Raw genomic sequence first — 20,776 nt, forward strand, 5'->3', positions numbered from 1 at the left:
ATACATTAAATACTAATTTTATACAAAATTATATAAAAAAGGACAATAAAAGAAGTGTAATCGTGCTGTTTAGTGTGTCAAGTGATATTATAGTATATTATAATAGAAATAACCTTGTATTTGTTTTAAATATTTCTTTAGTGTACCAGCACGATTTAAGTTTATATAAATTAATACCGTTACCGGTATGCGTTGCTGATAATAAAAAGAAATGTATGTATATTAGACCTAAGCATGATTTTTTAGCTGTTACTAAATCTAAGGAACTCTACTCGACATATGATAACTTTAACCCTACAATTTGTAAAACTGCTCACGAATTTCTGATATGTCCCGAAACACATCCATTGCACCCCAGGAGTATAAGACCTGTGTGTGAAATACTCCTGATGCAGGAACCTAGGGAGGTCCCAGAAAGTTGTGAGATACGTTACGTGGAAATGGCTACTACAGTTTTTCACAAATTGAGACATAAGAATGAGTGGTTATATGTTACTAATAATGATTCAGTATTTGTCACTTGCAAAGAAGATAAGGAATCGAAAAATCACATATTAGAAGGAGCAGGCATTATTGCACTAAACGAAACTTGTGGCGGATATGCTAACAGAGACGTCCTTATACCCGGACGCATTGCCGGAAGAACACAATATACGGATTTCATTCCAACATCAGTACTCAAGGAGCCCAGCAGCGACAGTGGAAATGACCAGTTTGTCAAAACAATGAAATTTCATCATATCAAGACAAACCAAATGAGCGATTTGAATGATATTACAATCACGCAAGAGCAAGCTGCGGAACAACTACAACATAAGTTATTATACCAACAAATGGAATCGAAAATGTATGTGGTTGTCGTTATTGGAGTAACAACAATTATTGTTATTCTAATAATCAGTTGTGCATTATCATTGTTGTTGAAATTGGTAACAAACAAAACAGGGCGAAAACCATGTGAGGAACCACTCCAGCTCGAAGAAAAGTGGACACAAGTCAATACCAATGACCTGCTGGAAGCCACAGCACCTAGTGAGAGATCTTTAGCAACGATTCCAGAGGAATTGATTGAGACAACTTTTTCATTATACCCAAAATTAAAAACGTAGATTTTTTTTTTTATATATATATGACTTTATACATTGTTTTTTTTGGAAAGTCGAGGGACTTTCATTTTAGAGGGGAGGAATGTATTAAACCCAATGCACCTGCATTGTGTTGTACTATATTATATTATATTATATTAGGTTATATTAATAAATTATGTAGAAAATGTGTATTAATTTAAGTAATACACCTGCCTTGTAAGCAATAGGCCAGAGATCAGAAAAACATGTTCTTTCCGTCGATTGATTAACGTTAACTCAGCGGAAACACCTGGTGATACTTACGTAGGGCAAAGATCACCGGAGATACGTGTTTTCCGCAAATAGCAAGTTTTCAACCAAACCACAATGCGGAAACAACATGATAGATTCCATATTATGTAAATCATCATATCACTCTAAAATAGACTTAATTAAAATGATTAATAATACTAGTCCCCTGTACGTCATTGAGAACTCATATAAATACGAGTAGAGGACTTAGTATTATTCAGAAGGTAGTTAACTCCAGTGTAAGACTATTGCTCGTCGTGGACTTTGTCACAGCCACATCGCCGCGAGTTTACGGTCATTCCCAGTACTTGTAATTTTACATAGCAGTAAGCTATTTTACTTTTGTTGTATGTCATTATTTAATGTTTCATTTTGTTTAACTTAATAAAACATTTACTTTATTTCAATTAAAACAACAAGTGTTTTAATTTACAACATCTACCTTTCTCACAACAACTCAAGCTCAACCTCGGAACGTGCTACGTCGTTTAAATAATTAATTTGTACGTAGTCACAATGTCCTGCACAGCGATCACTACACTGATATGCATGTGGTAGCCTGTATGGACGTATATTTATCGGTTTAACGCACCTAGGAGTGTTAATTTTATATGTAACTATATCAGTAGCACCTAATTGATCACCTTCAAAGAAAAATAAATCAGAAAAACGGCTACAAAGGTCTATTATACTATCACGTTCCTCGTTGTTAAGGTGTTCCGTTTTAATAGTTTCCTTATTTTTTCTAATTTTACTATCCACGTATTTTTCTTCGCTAGCAATAAAAACACAATCATTAAAAGGTTCCCACTTTAGATTACTCGTGGTTAATTGATCGATAATAAATGGTTGCTCCTATATATTTACTATATTACTTATAATTTTATCGCTTTTTACCGGACTGATACTATTAGCTATAATTACGTCCTCGTTAATCTCGTATTTTTCTATCGTAATAAATTCGTGTTTAATTTGTTCGTCCGCTCTAATTTGTAAAACGCAGTTACTTCGCGGTGGAATAATTAATGCATTACTATCTATTTCTTTTTTTTCTGGTATTATTAATATTTCCTTATCCCAATCTAAGACGACTTTGTTTAATTTCAAAAATGTTATACCTATTATACCTGCTTCAGGTATTGGAAAATCATCGTATACAATATCGAATTTAACTGTAAAAAGTTGTTTGTTAATGTAAATTGGAATTACCACAGATCCTACTGTTTCTACTGGACTTGCATTAATGCCCTTAATCTTTTTTTTATCTTTTTCATTCACGATTATGTACCCTTTTAAACTTGAAATTTTTATAATGTTCATTTCCGAACCGCTATCAATTAAAAATTTAATTTCGTTTTTGACAAATTTATTCGAAAAACACTTAATATGCTCTTGTGTTATTGGTGTTATAATACGAACGTTACTTCCCGATTGTATTTCACTGATAGACCTATCGTGATTTTCCTGACTATTTCTTTCTACGGTTTCATCTTGTCCGTTACGTTTTAATTTACGACACTCACTTATATCGTGATTCGCTTTTCTACAATATTTACAGAATTTACTAGAATATTCGCGTTTAAATTCGGTCTTTGGACTTTGTCCATTATTCGGATTCCTGAAAGTAGCTAGTTTATGCTCGCTTGTTCTACATTCATTAGCATAATGACCAAATTTCTCACAACGATGGCATTTAATCGCGCTTTTATCTCTAGTGTTTTTTTTATCAAATTTATTATTTTTATAATTCGATGTTTTGTTATACCCGTTTGGCGTTTATGCTATTATAAAATTCTGTTGTTTCCTCTTCCGTTGCAATTAAAACGGCTTCTTCGAAACCCTGTATGTTACGCGCTTTTAATAATAACCCGATAGTTTGTGGGATACCCGCTATGAATACGCTTAGTGCGTGAGCTCGCACTGTTTGCGCTATTATTTCTGATTCTGGTGCGTCCCCACCTACCGCTAACGCGTTCATTAATTCATGGGCTGTTTTTTCAATTCTAATAGAAAAATCTTTAACTGATTTATTTGCGTTCTGACGCATTTGACTTAATTGTACTTGTAAGTAAGACACTGAATGTGCCGATCCAAAAACGGTTTTAAATATTTTTTTTAATTCATCCCAGGTAGTAATTTTTTTTTATACCTCACGGCCGATAATGCTTTACCCGTTAATTGTGCCAGTATCGCTTCTAATATATTAGGTTTAATAGCATCGGAAATATTGTTAAAAATGAACTCGCATTTAGCCACGAAAGAAATTAAATCGGACTCTGTTCCTCCCGAAAAAGCAGGAACCAATGCGGTTGCCCCTTGTAAATTTAATTTTTCTGGGTTAACCATTTTTATTTTAAATGTTTCCGGGTTATGTGATACTACTTGCCAATTTGTGGTATCTCTATCAGACATACAATATATTATTCAAATGACTTACAGAGCTTGCATCTTTAACCGTGAATCGTTTGAAAAGTTGACTTCCGTCCTTCTGGAATTTGATTTCTGTCCTCCCTGGACTAGACCGCTTGCTTGAATGCTCTCTGTTCTCCTTCCTGTCGTGAATGTGGTATCGTCGGTGGGTCTCAAAGTACTTATTTTTGATTTGACTCAAAAAATTTTCGTTTGATGAAGTATGACCCCACACCTGACACCAAATTTTATGTAGTAACCAGTGATGGTTGCTGCACGCTTCTTTTACGACGAATGCACGTTCCGTCGTAGGTTGGAGAGATGAGGTATATAAGTTAAACAATAGATTAATAAGATAATTGATACGTTTATTAACTTGTTAAAACAATAAATGAAAAGGCTTTCGTTAGCTTAAGCACAAGTACTTAACTACCGGAGAGCAAGTGACAACACTGACTCTTAACTAACTCTAATTAAATCTATGATGAGGACTCATATTTATATGGAACATGCCGTGATGGAGAATAGGATGATCTACGTCTATGAAGTGGCGTGATGTGTTTAATCCAATCAGGAAATGGCATCAGTGGTCCGACTCGGTGGCGTGATATAGTTCTAGGCCACTGGACTTTAGAACTACGTTTTTATACTAAAAACGTCGGTTTACTACATTATTATTACAATGTTAATAATGCATTGTTTTGATGATATTTTAAATATATGATTATTATGTTATCAAAAACAAAAATTACATAAATTAATATAAAATTGTATAGGTATGTAATATGTATAATGTCCGAAAATGAGTATTCAAGTATTATTGAACAATGAACTGTTCAAATCATTTTTACAACATATTATATTAAATATTAAAATAGCTACTTCCCTATAATAATATAATATAATTTAAATAATATTTTTGTTTAATAATAATTATCATAATTGTGTGCCATGTACGAACTATAGACACTAAGGACACTAGTAACAGCAATACACTATGCAGCATTGATGTTTCACGGCTTCAGGCGTGTTTAGTAAGATGACGACGGTCTACCATTGATTATTGTGGTTTTAGTATTTCTATGCTTTCCATGCTTTTTTCATTACTAAATGAAATATAATATTGGTTAATAAGTAATAACATTATGACTATAGTCATGAGTATTTCACCATTGTAGTAGTTGAAAGCGTAGGCTTATAAATTGTAGTGCACTCTTGCTTTTTTTCATTATAATATTATTAAACACTTAATTAAAATTTTGAATATTCATAATATTTGACATTATTATTCGTTACCACTCATCACTAAATATTATAATAATAATATAATGATATTATAAATGTAGATTATTATCGATAATAATTATTAGTATATTTATAGATATTTTAAGCGACGATATCACTAATAACAGTGCGGATTTCCTAAAGGCGGGTTCACAACTTCCCGTGTCGTGTCGTGTCCTGTAAAATCCTTTTTTCTGATTGGTTTACCAAAATGTGATAATAAAATATGTTCGTGTCGACCAACACGATACCGCGATTATCGCGAAGTTGAATTAATTCAACTTTTGATCGTGCTGGTTACAATGTTCACGACTTGGTAGTTTTGTTTATATTTTATTATTATATATTATTATATTATTTGTTATATTATTTTTATTAGAAAAACTCCAACAATTGAAATTAAATAATAAATATTCAAATATTTCAAATTCAATACTTATGTCTTCAGCATAACGTTGATCGTACCTATTTGGAATTTACTTGTTGAAACGAACGGAACAACATGAACTATGTAAAAGTAAGATATTGTATCTATCTACGTTTGTTTTGACGTATAGATCATGAACTAATATATATATATATATTAATATTAATATGTATTATATTTTAATTTAAACATACTTTAACAATTTTAACAAATATTACAAACTATCGTGAAGCAGCACTAGTGTACTGTCTACTTAAATTTTATATATTTAGGGTCGATTGTGTGATGGATGTCAAACATTTGTTTTAGTAAATAGCTCCCACAAATGCCGCAGTTTATTTGATCAGTTTGAAATAGAAAATAATTCTCCGTATAATTTGGCAGAAGATACACCTACACCAAGTATGCTTAGTATACTAGTGACTAGTTGGTTAAAATTAATTGATACTGTCAACACAAATTAAACTGGTATGTCAGCAACAGTATAAGTTTTGGATCAATCCACCTACCCCTAATTTATCACATGCACTACTTGACTTCTTTTAAAAAAATAAATTATTACTTGTCTTTTAATATGTCCCATATAGCATTACAACATTCTACAATTATTTTAGATACTGTCGATTTACCCATTCGAAAAGCATATAATAATCAGTCATACTTTCACCTGTAGCTAAATATCTATAAAAGGACTAATGTAAACTACATAATAGTAAAAAATATGTTATATTGTATTAAATTATTTCCATTCGTACTAAGGTTCTAATAATAAATAACACAGAAAATAAAAACAAAATTTTATTTGTTGGATCGTAAAGCGTGAAAATTAATACAGGACTTCTAATATATTGTTACAATAGCAGTTTAACATTTTTTTTTATAAGCATTTATGGTGTGAATTTTGAGAAAATTTATCAAATTTAAAAATGTATAAAATGTTCAACTTTTATATCTAAAGATTGAACATTTTAAACATAGTTCCACATAAACAAAGACATAAGTAACTTATTCTGTAATCAAAAAATATAAAACACAATTTTTTTTTATATTTATTTTATGTTCAAATTTGAAAGAAACTACATATTTAATAACCATTAAAATAAAAACAATAAACTATTATAATTATTACTTACATATTACACATAGTATGGTAATATAGTATATTGTATATAGCTTATAGCTTTATTGGTATGGGATGGATAAACATAATATATTATAGATAATCATTACACAATATATACCTTAACGTAGCCCCTAAAATTTCATCAACAGAAAGAACGTCGTGCCTAAAACCTTTACGCACCAATCTGGGACCGACCAATGGGGCAAGTTCCTCTAAAGTTGTGGGAGACATGAGTGTAAAATTAAAATACAACGAAGAGTGAACTAGACGTTGTTCTCTTATTAATGTATTGTAATGACTATAGATACTACGTTCTTTAAAAACAGGTCTCACGTGCCATCTTCTAGGAATAAGCAAAATAATTACAAGTGGAGATAATTATTTCTAGACTTCAAGTATTGATCTGACTAATAAGTAATAACACGACCCCATTAGTTAGATATTAAAAGATATAAGTTATTTTATATTTACAAAAAAGTACAAGAAAGACCTCGGTAATCGTGGGGCAGGCCAGATCGACACTTATACATTTCATATTTGAAATGTAAAACTAAATTATATAATATTACCTAGACGAACAAAGTTTATGAGAATCAGTAAGATACATTATATATGAAACTATAAGGACTTTTCGACGGTGAACTTCAATATTATATTCATACACCTTGCGTTTATATTCTTCTTTATAGTACATTGTACTCATTGTAGTTTCATTTCATTTTAAAATGTATTCAAAATAAGAAAAAACTCAAAAATTAAATATTACAGATTATTAAGTATGAAAAATACATGTGTCATGTATCATGTACGTATACATCTATGAATTAACACTACTCAGAAACTGACAGTTATCATGATACCACGGTAGAATTTATGGTTATCAAGTTGGTATCGTCCTGATTCGGGAACGAATTTATATTACAATTTCACACGACACGACACGACACGGGAAGTTGTGAACCCGCCTTAATTCGTGGTATAGTCGTCGAAATACACGTCTTTATCAATACTACTCTACTAATAAGAAACAACACCGATAAGCTATACTGCAGTTCATGAAGATTAGAGATAAGGAGACCAAACTCCTATGAGCCGCCCGTTTATAAAGTGGCCCGACAAAAGTCGCACTGTTATTCTGCCACCAGGAGCGCGTCGTTTGATTAGAGGGCTACATTTTACAATTATAGCATGTAGACATGTAGTATTATTATACTATATATAGTAGGAATTATGTATGTTTTTCGAATTAAACATGATTTATTATTCCTTGCAAATAATTTATTACTTTATGATTTAGATCAGATCTAAAACATATATACAGAATTAGGGGGATATTGGTTAAAATTGGTTCAATAATAAAAAACAAATATATTATTATAATTAGATATTAAACACATGGACATAGATGATTTCCATATGATTATTTATTATTGAATTCATTAAAATATTAAATTTATAAATAGACAATGTATACAATGATAAGGTTTCAAATAATTTGTACTATTATTTTGTATTTGTTTGATTATTTAAATACAGTAATTATACATAAAACCAGAGTAATTTGTATTTTTTATTTTTTTTACCTAAACATTAAAAATGGTTAAGTGCTGTTTTGTACCAGGGTGTAATACTCGTTATGCTTTAGATGTCAAACAACAAAAATCAATTGGATTAAAAAATAAAAGTTTATTTAAAGCACCCAAAGTAAAAAAAAAAAAACAAAATATCTTAACCTTATTAAGGAATAATAATTTTCCTATTTAATTATTTGTTACATATTATGTTGTTTAGAAAAAACTTTAGTTCATGTATTATTTATATACAACTATTTTTCATTAAACTAGTAGTCATTATAGAATATTTTGAATTTTAAACTTTTTTTACAAGAAACACCTTTTGAACTTTACTTGTATATTTAAGTATACTTTAATATAAGCAGGTAATAAGTAATGAATGATAATTTTTATTTCATTCAATTACAAAAATAACGTACATTTATAGTAAAATACATATAATATGTGGTAAAACATAGCCCTCTAATCGAACGACGCGCTCCTGGTGGCAGAATAACCGTGCGACTTTTGTCGGGCCATATTTTGTATACAGAGTTTTGTCTCCTTATCTCTAATCTTCATGCTGCAGATACTATATGCTGTACTGCAGCGTTGCCAACCGTACGATAACTATCGTACACATACGACAATTTGAGTCATTTGTACGATGTACGATATATACTTATTATCATACAAGAAAATACGATAATTTTCATAAACCTTTTTTTCTGGTTGTTATTTTATCGCACGCACGTACAAAATTCTATAAATATACTATATAATAAATTCTGAGTATTAAGTAGCGACTAACTACTGTGGTCGACTATCGTCGATGTACGAAACTATACGAACTACAAAGTCCATATTATATATTATATTATAAATATCAAGATAAGTCAATGTTAATAATTATTGTCAATTGTCATACACTCTTACAGTCAGACGACTATAACATGAGTTAAGAGTATACGACCGAACCAGTGTATTCTTTTCAGTCGCATTCACTACGTGTTTTCACTTTTTTTTATTTATTAATTAACAATTAATATGGATGAAGACCATGATACACCTGGTTGTAGTACGCCAAAAAAAAAAAAGAATGATGCGAGGTGGAGACATGGCCAAAGATAAAAAACCTAAGCACCGAGTCCAAAAGTTCCGTTCTGAGTGGAAAACAGATAAAAACTTCCGAGACTGGATTGAACGAGATACCGACGAGACAAAAGCAAAATGTAAATTTTGTAAAGTCTCTATGGTTTCAGAGGTAACCGTTCTCAAAAATCATGTAAAAGGGAAAAAACATTGTAGTTTTTTATCTTGTGCGCCATCTAAACAAAAACCCATTACATTTTTTGCTGAGGCAACCCCTTCATTAGAAAAAAGAACAAATAGATCTGTTCAAAATGCAGAAATCAAATTGGCTGGATATTTTGCAGAACACAACATTCCATTTTTGGCATCGGATCACTTAACTGACTTATTAAAAGAAATATTTCCTGATTCAGGTATAAATTGTTTTATTATTATGTGTATCTAGGTCCTAGGTATTACATTATACATACAAACATATATCAAACATGAGATTTTATATATAAAAAAAAGAATGCACAAGCATTCACCAGTGACTTTTTAACTTAGGTTATTAATATTTTATCATTTAAACCTATAGATATTGCCAAATTGATGTCAATGAAACGTACTAAGACTACAGCCATTATAAAAAATGTTATTGGTGCCACTCAAAAAAATGAACTTGCTAACATCTTAAGGGATGTACACTTTAGTTTACTAACGGATGAGTCAACTGACATCGGAACCATTAAAACATCATGTGTAGTTGTACGGTATGAGTAACTTATTGATTATAATATAATATCTATAAAATATACTAAATTGAATATTTTTTTTCTTCAGATATTATGATAAAGGTTCAAAACGGATAGAAAGTACATTTTGGGAACTGCACAACGTTTTTGACAGTAATAATCCATCTTCGGCAACCGCTCAACATTTATATAATGGCTTAATAAAAACACTTAGTGATTTTAATATACCATTGTCCAACATAATTGGTTTTGGTTCAGACGGTTGCAACGTGATGATGGGAGAGAATAACTCTGTTGCTTCTCGGTTGCGTATCTCTTGCCCAGGTATCTTTGTTATGAAGTGTGTGTGCCATTCTGCTCATCTCTGTGTCAGTGAAGCGTGCAAATATCTGCCACGCTCATGTGAAGATTTGGCGAGAAATATTTTCAATTTTTTAAAAAGCAGCTCAAAACGCCAAAGTGAGCTAAAACAATTTCAACGCTTTATGGATATCGAACCACATAAAATGCTGCACCCATCCCAGACAAGATGGTTATCCCTTGGTGCTGTGGTTTCGAGACTCCTGGAACAACGGGACGCGTTGAAATTGTATTTTACTGATACATATTTATCACAGCGCTTAATAGCCACAGAGCACATATTTCAAAATTTAAATGATCCTTTCATGAAGCTATACTACTACTTTCTTGATTGGATTCTACCAATGTTCAACAAGTAAGTACTTAAGTTTTTAAGCTGAATTGTTAATGTTTAAATGCATTTTGTTTTTAGATTTAATAGTTTTTTTCAAACAAAGGAAGTAGTGGTAAATGATTTACACGATATGATCATCAACTTATACACGGAATCCTCCAATGTTTTCTGAAGAGAGATTATATTTCTAAAACACCATTAGATGAATTAAATCCGAAAAACGGTCAATATCAACTAATTAATCACCAGCTTTATTTGGGCATAAGTGTTATGAGGTATAAAGACAGACCTGAAATTGTGAAAGATCAGCATCGTTTAAAAGATTTTTATGAAAAGTATTATATTAAATTAAATTTTTTTGTTTATAATTTAAATTTGTTTTTTTTTTTTTAAATAATCTGCTTATTTCAGGTGTAGGCAGTTTTTACAATCAGCTACAGTTGAAATTAAAAAAAGATATAACATGAATGATCCAGTATTGTCAAAACTAAAGTCACTTAAACCAATAAATGCAACATCATTAGGTTTTAGAGATGAAATTCCTTCTTTATTGCCATTAATGACAACTGTACCTAGGATCGTTCCAGAAGACAACAGCCAATTGATGCAATCTATTGATGGCCAATGGCGTAGACTACCCATCACATTATCTGGTTTAAATGAGGATATGAATGTAAAATATCCGGATTTATTTTGGTAATTTTTTTTTTGTTATAAAATTGATATTGTTATGTAACATGCTAAAAAAACTAATAAATATTCAATTTTTAGGTCAGAAGTAAAACAACTTGGTGACTATAATGAACTAGCTGATTTTGCTTTGTCAGTATTAAGTTTGCCCCATGCTAATGCCGACTGTGAAAGAGTGTTTTCCACAGTGAACTGCATGAAAACCAAATTAAGAAACAGACTAAACACTGAAACTATAAATGGGGCGCTTCATACTAAACAGCACTTAAAATGTGGCAGAGACAGTGGAAAAAATTGTGTCAACTTTCAGGCCAATGATGAAATGTTTAGTCGGATGACAAAAAATATATTGTATGCAAAATCAGATGATAACGAAGGTACCACAGATAATATATTTAATGTATTTGAAGTTGAGGAAGAAGACTGATAAGTGATGACCATTGTGATATTTTATTTAACTAAAAGTTGAGCTACTAAAGTTTATAGTTTTGTTGTTCATATAATAATATGGTTTGTTTATATATTCTACAAGTTAATTTTTTCCTAATTTTGTTCATGTTAAACCTATTAATTTAGAATTTATTCATGTTAAATTAATTATTTATCAATACATTTAACTGACTATTGTTTTAGTTTTTATAATAAGTTATAAGTTCTTTATTTTGTTTTTGTTACTTTTAATTCAGTTTATTAATGAATTGCATTATATATCGAGAAGTTTAAATGATTATTGTTTTAATTTTTTATATTTATTATTATGTTTCTGTAGGTATGTGGAATTTGCATAATAACAAATGTATTTTAAATGTTAAAATTTATAATATTACCGTAGGTTTAAAAAGTAATAACATTTATATCACACATATTATTATAGTTGAATTATGACTTATGAGTATTGACACTATTGAAGTATTAAGACCGAGACAGTGAGACGTAGAGTAATGAGTAATCAATAATAATATTTTATGTTTAATCGTTATCATATATCTAGTGATTAGAGCCCTAATATAATCTTATATTATCTATGAGGTATGAATGAATATAATGTTATGGTTGGCATGTAACTAAAAAGCGAGTTTTCGTGGAGATAAGACGTACTTAGTGGTACTAGTGGTAGTAATACAGTCGTGGTAATGTGATACGGCATAATATAAAGTTTGTTTATGGCCACAACGAAAACGTGTTACCATTAATAATACTAGTAGTTATAATGAATTATATTACTAATTATTATTGTTTTGTAGTTTTACGAGCGAAGCGAGAAAAATTTTTTGTACGATATATGATTTGCTAGATACGATAATTTTTTAGTGGTTGTACGATGTACTCATCCACAGAGGTTGGCAACGCTGGAGCATAGTAGTTACACTGTAGTCTGCAACTGCCATAGATTCAACGAGTAAATACATATATTGCAATCGTTCATTATCGGCAGCGACGCGAGATGGCAGCTTGAAAATTGCATGGCAATATAATATTTTGTTTCCATGTTTGAAAAATCATTTAGTTTTCTATGTCGTTTTTGTAGTTAAATAACGTTAAACTTTTTGTTTAATTTTCGTATTTAACTATAATACTGTTCGGAGTTCGCCGTTAATCGTGTACTTATATTATATTTATTGAATTTGTGTGCATTTTAACTGTCTATTGCATTGTGGGATTGCTGTTCTTTATTTCTTATAGGTAAGTGATCAAGGTTTTAAATTTTGTATACCTAGTTATTTTATATTTAATAGGTTATTTAGATGTAATTAGTAAATATATTCACAATACTTTTTATATAACATATTTTACCATAAGTTAATCCTATAGTTATTACTAGATATTTAAATACTTTTAAATTACATACAAAATTGCATATTAAATTAATAATAATAAGTAATCTGCAATTATTTTATAAATATGTACCTACCAATGTATTTAATATTTTACTCAGAATTTATAGTATTAATGTTGTATAATATCAGTACCTAATAATTTGTACCTACTATTGATTTTAATTATAATAATTTGTTCAAACGTGTTATATAGGTATTCTGTATTGATTATTAATAGCAGTTATTATGTGATAAATCATGTATTTTAATTATTACAAATGTAAAATAGAAAAATATTTTTATAGGTGATTGAATACTTAAGTATACATTTTCAATTGTTATATTAAGAGGTTGTTACACTGACATGTGTTGTTTGACTTATTGTTTTCCTTATTTAGAAAAATTTCATCTCGAAAACAAACCAATCTAAGTACTTATTAAGTAGTCAAACAAAACAAAGAAGGGAATTCCCCTTAGGGGCAATACCATTTAATAATATCAGTGATGATATTGTTATTATGGTTAATTATGATGTTTTTTCTTCCTTAATAAAAGTTACCTGATAAAAGTCATTATCAAATAGTTTAGTTGAAATTGATTTGCCAACAGACCCACATGAAAATAATTCTTTTATACATTTTAAATTAAACTTAAATTAACTCCAAAATGCTATAAAACCAAGTATACAACTAACTGATGAAACAATTTATGACTTGGATAATGAAATGAAATACTTATAATCTGAAACCAACTAAATTAAATACAGAAGCTAAAAGTTGTCTTTTAACATGTAACGGTGACATAATTAAAATCTCAAATCAAATACAATAATGTTAAACTATGTTAGATATATTTATTATGATTTAGTTTATTTTTATATAGGTACAATTATTCTTGTTTTCATATTGAATTGACACTAAGGTACTATACTTTTATTACATTTGTGGATAATGTAGTATTAAATACCAAAAGGTAATAGGTATATCTCTGGGTAGGTACCTACCTCATTAATTAACGATAAAGTTTCTTTGGAAGTTTCGATTTTCAAAAATCATAACAGCACATAATAATAACTAGGTACCTATAACATAACATAATAAATACTTTTAAGCTTTTAAGAATTAAAAACCCATAAGAGTTATGTCTCTGTGTTATTAGAGTTAAGAACTTAATTTATATGAGTGTAAGCCACAACCAATAATCTGATAATTATTAAAAATAATTCAACAGTTACTTTAGCATTATTTATTATTAATTAAGTATTTCAAATGTTGAAAGTTATTAAGTATGATTTTTACCCATACTTACACAATATTAAAGACTAGCCAATAGACTTGTATCTAAATAAAATTGGATGCTTATAGTCTTATAGGTAGACATCATACTTGTTAACACTAAATGTTAGGTAGATAGCATATGGGTATATAGGTATTTAACAAGAATTTTACTTAGGTACTTACATATTTATATGTTATTGTACTGTATAAATGCCTGATCTTGTAGGTACCTACTGCCTACTACCTACTATTGTCTAAATAGCGATAATGTCTTATCAAAAGAAGTCAAACCTAAGTATGCGTTCTAAGAGAAGAAGAGTAAATTAAGAACTCAAAAACACAACTTTATTTATATCAGCTCCTACAATTGACAAAAATGTATCTTTGACAGCTCATTTAACAAGAATTAACATTATTCCAGAAGTAAATTTGGTTACTAATGTTAAGTCTGTGGACAATATTTGTGTTGCGTCTTCACAGAGAAGTATTAATAAATCCCCTAATAAATCAGTTGATCACAATTTAGTGACCGAATCGGGTGACGCACTATCAGATGTTAGTGTTATTGAGTCTTCATCAGATGAAGATAATTGTTCTACTTCAAATAAATATGGTAAAACATGATTTTTTGTGTCATTAGTTGCTGAATGGACCGTTAACTTTAAAATATCTCAAAATGCTCTTAATGACTTATAAAGCGTATTTTAAAGCAACACACTTGTTTTGAATATTTGCCTAAAGATTCAAGGACAATCTTACAGACTAAACCAATCAACATCTTAAATACTCACTCGGTAGAACCTGGAAACTATTATCATTTTGGCTTAGCTAATGCTATCAAAGAAAATATTCCATTAAATTTAAAAAATAATGCTTCAGTGATCCATATTGTAGCAGGAATAGATGGTTTGCCTTTATTTAAATCAACTGCTGAAGAATTTTGGTCAATAGTTGCTTATATACAGCCAAATAGAAGTAACGTGTTTCCAGTTAGAATTTATTGTGGAAATAAAAAAACCCTTGGACAGCAATAAATTCCTGAAGTATTTTGTAGAAGAAATAAATTTTCTAGACAACAATAGTATTGAAATAAATGGAAAAAATTTTAAAGTTATGTTGGATGTGTTATGCTGTGACGCTCCGGCTAAATCATTCATATTAAATACTAAAGGACATGCTGGATTCTCTTCTTGTTCAAGATGTGAGCATGAAGGAGAACACTTATTGAATAGAATGTGTTTTCCATATACAACACCAGATAATCGACCATCCAAGAGAACTCATCAGAAGTTTGATGAGGAATATCATACTGGAAATACTTCTATATTAACTACAGTACCATATTTTAACACTGTTACAGATTTTTCATTGGATTATCAACATTTAGTCTGCCTTGGTGTGGTTAGAAAAATTATGTATTTATGGATTAAAGGCCCAGTGCCTATACGTTATCCATCTTGGAAAATAGAAGAAATATCTACAATATTGATGGGTCAAGAGTCAGTATACTTTGCGAAATCAATAGTAAACCAAGAAGTTTGACTCATATAAAAAACTGGAAAGCTACTGAATTTCGTACGTTTCTATTTTATTTGGGTTCTTCTGTTATCAAGTCTGATGTACTAAAGGAACACTGGAAACACTTTTTTGATTTAAGTTTAGCAATGACAATATTATTGAGTCCTGACTTTGCACAATATATTAATATTGCTAAGAAACTGTTGGATAATTTTTTTAAAACCTTTGAAATTTTGTATGGTCGGCACCTTATATCACACAACGTCCATGGATTAACGCATATATGTGATGATTATATTAAATTCGGTCCATTGAACAATTGTTCTACATTTCCATTCGAGAATTACATGAGTACTCTAAAGAACATGATACGGAAGCCAGACAAGCCACTTATACAAGTTGTTAAAAGAAGTAACGAAATAAGTTTGTTGAAATTAGATTCTGTAAAAGAAATACCAGTGTTAAATTTTTCTGGATTTCATAAACGTGGACCATTAATACAAAATATACAAGGATCTCAATTCTCAGTATACTACCTTAAAAATGAAAACATTTACTATGAAATTAAATACAGAAACTGATAGTTGTTTTTTAACATGTAACGGTGACATAATTAAAGTTTTCAATATAGTTAAAGATAAAAATGATGCAATATTTTTAATTTGTAAACAATTTCTAAACAAAGAAATTTTATTTGATAAACCGATTAAATCTTCTGAATTAGATATTTATAATGTTAATACATTAAGTCATGAGCTCCACTGCTATCCTTATAATAAATATTTAATGAGATTAAAAAAAAAAAATGATTTTAATTCATTCTGACAGTAATGTGTTATAGTTTTACCATTAATTCATAGTTTTTGTAATGCATAGTTAAAAGTTATTAATATTTTATGTTAGTTTTTAGTAATCAAGTATGAGAATTGTTATTTGTTAATTATATTTATCATTAGTTGGTTTTAATGTTAATTTAAGTTATACTACATATTATATTCATTTATTAATTCCTATTTAAACAATATATTATTTAATAAATTTAAAATAATTTAAAGTGTGACAGTTTTATTATTTTAATATTTACTATATTTCAGTAAAATATGTGGTCAGTTGTAAATTTTTCTGATGACAATGGAGTTGTAGTTGTGCCATCATTTTGGGTCAAAGAAAATAAATCTGCTTGGCCAAAAAAAAACACAAATCACTTAATTAAACAAAGATTAGTACCAAATAAATATGATTTCGAGTATTTATCAATTAAAAAAAAAATGTGCAAGGATTTAGGTAATATTATAATATACAATAATACTAAAGAATACATATTTTTGTAATTATCTATTATATTAATAAAATATTTTTATTTTTTCAGATGATTATTTTCAGGCTAAAGTCCGAGCAAAAAAGTCTGAAAATACTTCGAATGTTTCATCTTCATCATATAAAACAGATGATGAAATCAGAACTAGGCAAAGGAAGGCAACAAAAAAAGAATAAGTAATAAAAAAAAGAAATAGTGAAAATTCAAAAAAACAAAGCAATTAAAAAACCAGCATGGAGTCCAGATTCCATTAGAATAGTAGGTACTTATTAAAATTACTGTTTGATTCTTAGGGTCATGTAAGGAAATTGAAGAGAATACTAATTGTGACAATGCGTTCAATAATCCAGATAACATACATATCGGTATAAATATTATAATCAGTAAACTGTATGTATTATTTAATTATTATTTATTTAATTTGTACTAAGCCCACATGCAGGATATAGCAACAGCGTAGTTTAGATTTTTTTAATTAGTAAAAAATCATAATATATACCACATACTTAGTTAAATTTTAAACATCTTAATATTATTTTTACAAAATCAACATTCTATTACTTTGTTTTTTATTTTTAATCAGTATACTATTAATTTTTGATTATTGTTCTTTATAGATACTCCACCTTCTAATAATAAAATTATTATTGATAAAGTATTATCGAGCAACCAATCAGTTAAAAGACAATTAGATTTTTTTAATGAGCTATCTTTGAGCCCAGAGTTAATACCAACTGCCGAAGTACTTAGTACATACTATAGTATGAGTATAATAATACTATTATAAATATGATTTTTAAAAACTAAAAAACTTCTAATAATTATGTCAATTATCCTTTTTTCAGATGCACAAGAAATAATTTATACATCCTCGTCCCCCTTTAAAGTTTCCAGGACTAGTGCTATAATTGATAACTCAGCATTAGGTATGTATACTATTAAATTTACAGTTTAGTAATTTAACAACCATTCGGTGGTGTCATTTTGGGGGCAGGGTGGTGGCGAGGTGGGCATTTATAATCCATCAAGTTAGTGAAAATAGCTCAAGAATCTAAACAATTTCTCATAAAACAGACAAAACTTGAACCAGTAAGCAAGCAATAAAAATAAAATAATATTAATAGTATTAATTGTATTGTATGTACAATTGTTTTATAAAATATCTGCTACTTTATATTTGCAAATGATTTTGTTAACTAGTTAATAAAATGGGATGCAACAATTATAGTATAAATTATTTAAATATTATTTTAATGAGAAATTTGAGCCCACCCACACTTTGCAACGGTACAAGACTACAAATCAAAAAATTGAGAAGTTCATTACTCGAGTGCATAATATTAACAGGCTGTGGTAATGGAAAAACTGTTTTAATACCAAGAATACCAATTATACCCTCAGGTTTACCTTTTAAGTTTAAACGTATTCAATTTCCCGTTAAATTAGCATTTGCAATGACTATAAATAAGGCACAGGGACAAACACTTAACGTTGCTGGAATTGACCTAAGCGTTCAATGTTTTTCTCACGGTCAACTATACGTCGCCCTGTCACGTGTGACATCCAAATTTAATTTGTATATTTTTGCCCCTGATCCAGAAAAAGTTGATAACGTTGTTTATAAAGAAATTTTTTAAGTCTTTGAATAATTATCAAAATACTGGCATAATTCATCTTTTGTTCCATCCATAGTTATACCTACAAAATATACATACACAATTTACATACATCTGAGAAATCTTGCAATAGCGAAGCATTGCCGGGTCAGCTATTATAAAATATGTGAGGTAGGAATGGTAATTTGATAAAAATGAAATTAGATATGCGATTAATACCAGCTGCCGAAGTACTTAGTTTGTATATAATAATATTATTATTATGATGATTTTTGAAAATTAAAAAACTTCTAATAATTAAATCAATTATCCTTTTTTTTCAGATGCACAAGAAGTTATTGATACATCCTTGTCGCCCTTTAAAGTTTCCAGGACCAGTGCTACAATTGATAACTCTGCATTAGGTATGTATAGTATGAAATTTACAGTTAAGTAATTTAACAACCATTCAGTGGCGTCATTTGGTGGTAAGGTGGGCATTTGCTAATTTTCAAAGCAGCCTGATGGACCATTCCCAGTTCCTTCCGTTTAATGATTATTATGTTTTATTATCACAAACAGACATACTAAATAAGATAAATAGAACCATATTAAACACATGGTATGAAATAAAGACTATAACCGAAAGAATAGAAAATATTGAAAAATGTATGACAAATAAAACAAATATATTTGAACTTCATGAAACAACATTGCAAGGAATTGATCATGTACTACAACACATACTTTCTAATTTACCATTAAAACAAAAGAAGATCTTTCAAAATTTGAAGAAAAATTAATTGATATCCAGATAAAAAAGAAAATGGTAAAAGTTATTTATTATAATAATAATGAGTAATAACGTACATGTAGGTAGAGCTTGTATTTAAAGAGGTCTCTAAATCTTTTTACCCAAGTAACTTACTGGGTTTTTTGTATGGGCTATCTTTATAATTTTTTGGGGAGTTAATAAATTTGTTCAATCAAGTGTACCTATTTATAAATAATTAAATTGTGTCCAGACAAAAAAATAGCATACAAACAAATTAATTTATACAGGTTGAAGAATTATCACGGTTAACACGCAACAATATAGGTGGCACAGTTCGAACAATTTTAAGATTTCTTTTTACTGATAAATTACTAAAGGAATTTAGTTACAAAGGACAAAAAAAGAAAAAGGTTTTCTCAGTCTTGGCCACATGTTCCTTAATATTCGGTAAGAAAGATGATAACATAATATTCTTTTATATTCTATTTCTTCTCAAAGTTTATTTTTCATTTTTATCCTATAATACCAATATACCTACGTATAAATTAACCAAATATAAATTTTTATAGTTTATTGTATTTGAATGTTTCAGAGTCAATAAATAAAATTGGCAAGTTTAAACACATCAATACAATTGATGTTGAAACACCAATGAAAATTTTTATTGCTGGGGCCAAATTCCGTCTGAACCTTAATATATAATCAATTGTACAATTATTAATAAAAATAAAATATTTCATTTTTTTTGTCAAATCATTTGTGAAATTTTTTTAGTAATATAATTATATATTATATAATATTTTTATTTATCAATTAGAATGCTGTGAGCCAACCTAATGGTTGGAAAAAAGTGTATTTTATTAAATGTATACTTTATGTCAATAGGTAGTATTTTAATAATATATTATAATAAATGAATAATTGAAGGATTGTGCTAAAAATTAATAAGTAGAGGACTAATTAGATTATGCTTGAAGGTATTAAAATTATTTGTGGTACTTGACAAATAATAAAAAAAAGGGATTCTGTGTATCTGTTTATTTATATTAATAAAAATGATGATTGAAAATTGGTAAGATACAATATAAGTA

The 20,776-nt window shown here is 28.9% G+C and overlaps 2 pseudogenes; both read left to right on the top strand.

The window, feature by feature from the left end:
* The first annotated feature begins 10,273 nt into the window (after nt 1-10,273).
* LOC126553933 (uncharacterized) lies at nt 10,274-11,812 on the top strand (annotated as a pseudogene).
* A 4,532-nt stretch (nt 11,813-16,344) lies between these two features.
* Nucleotides 16,345-20,387, top strand: LOC126553934 (uncharacterized; annotated as a pseudogene).
* Nucleotides 20,388-20,776: the final 389 nt, after the last annotated feature.

This window comes from Aphis gossypii, unplaced genomic scaffold (assembly GCF_020184175.1).
Source record: "Aphis gossypii isolate Hap1 unplaced genomic scaffold, ASM2018417v2 Contig00374, whole genome shotgun sequence".
In the NCBI taxonomy this organism is placed as follows: domain Eukaryota; kingdom Metazoa; phylum Arthropoda; class Insecta; order Hemiptera; family Aphididae; genus Aphis; species Aphis gossypii.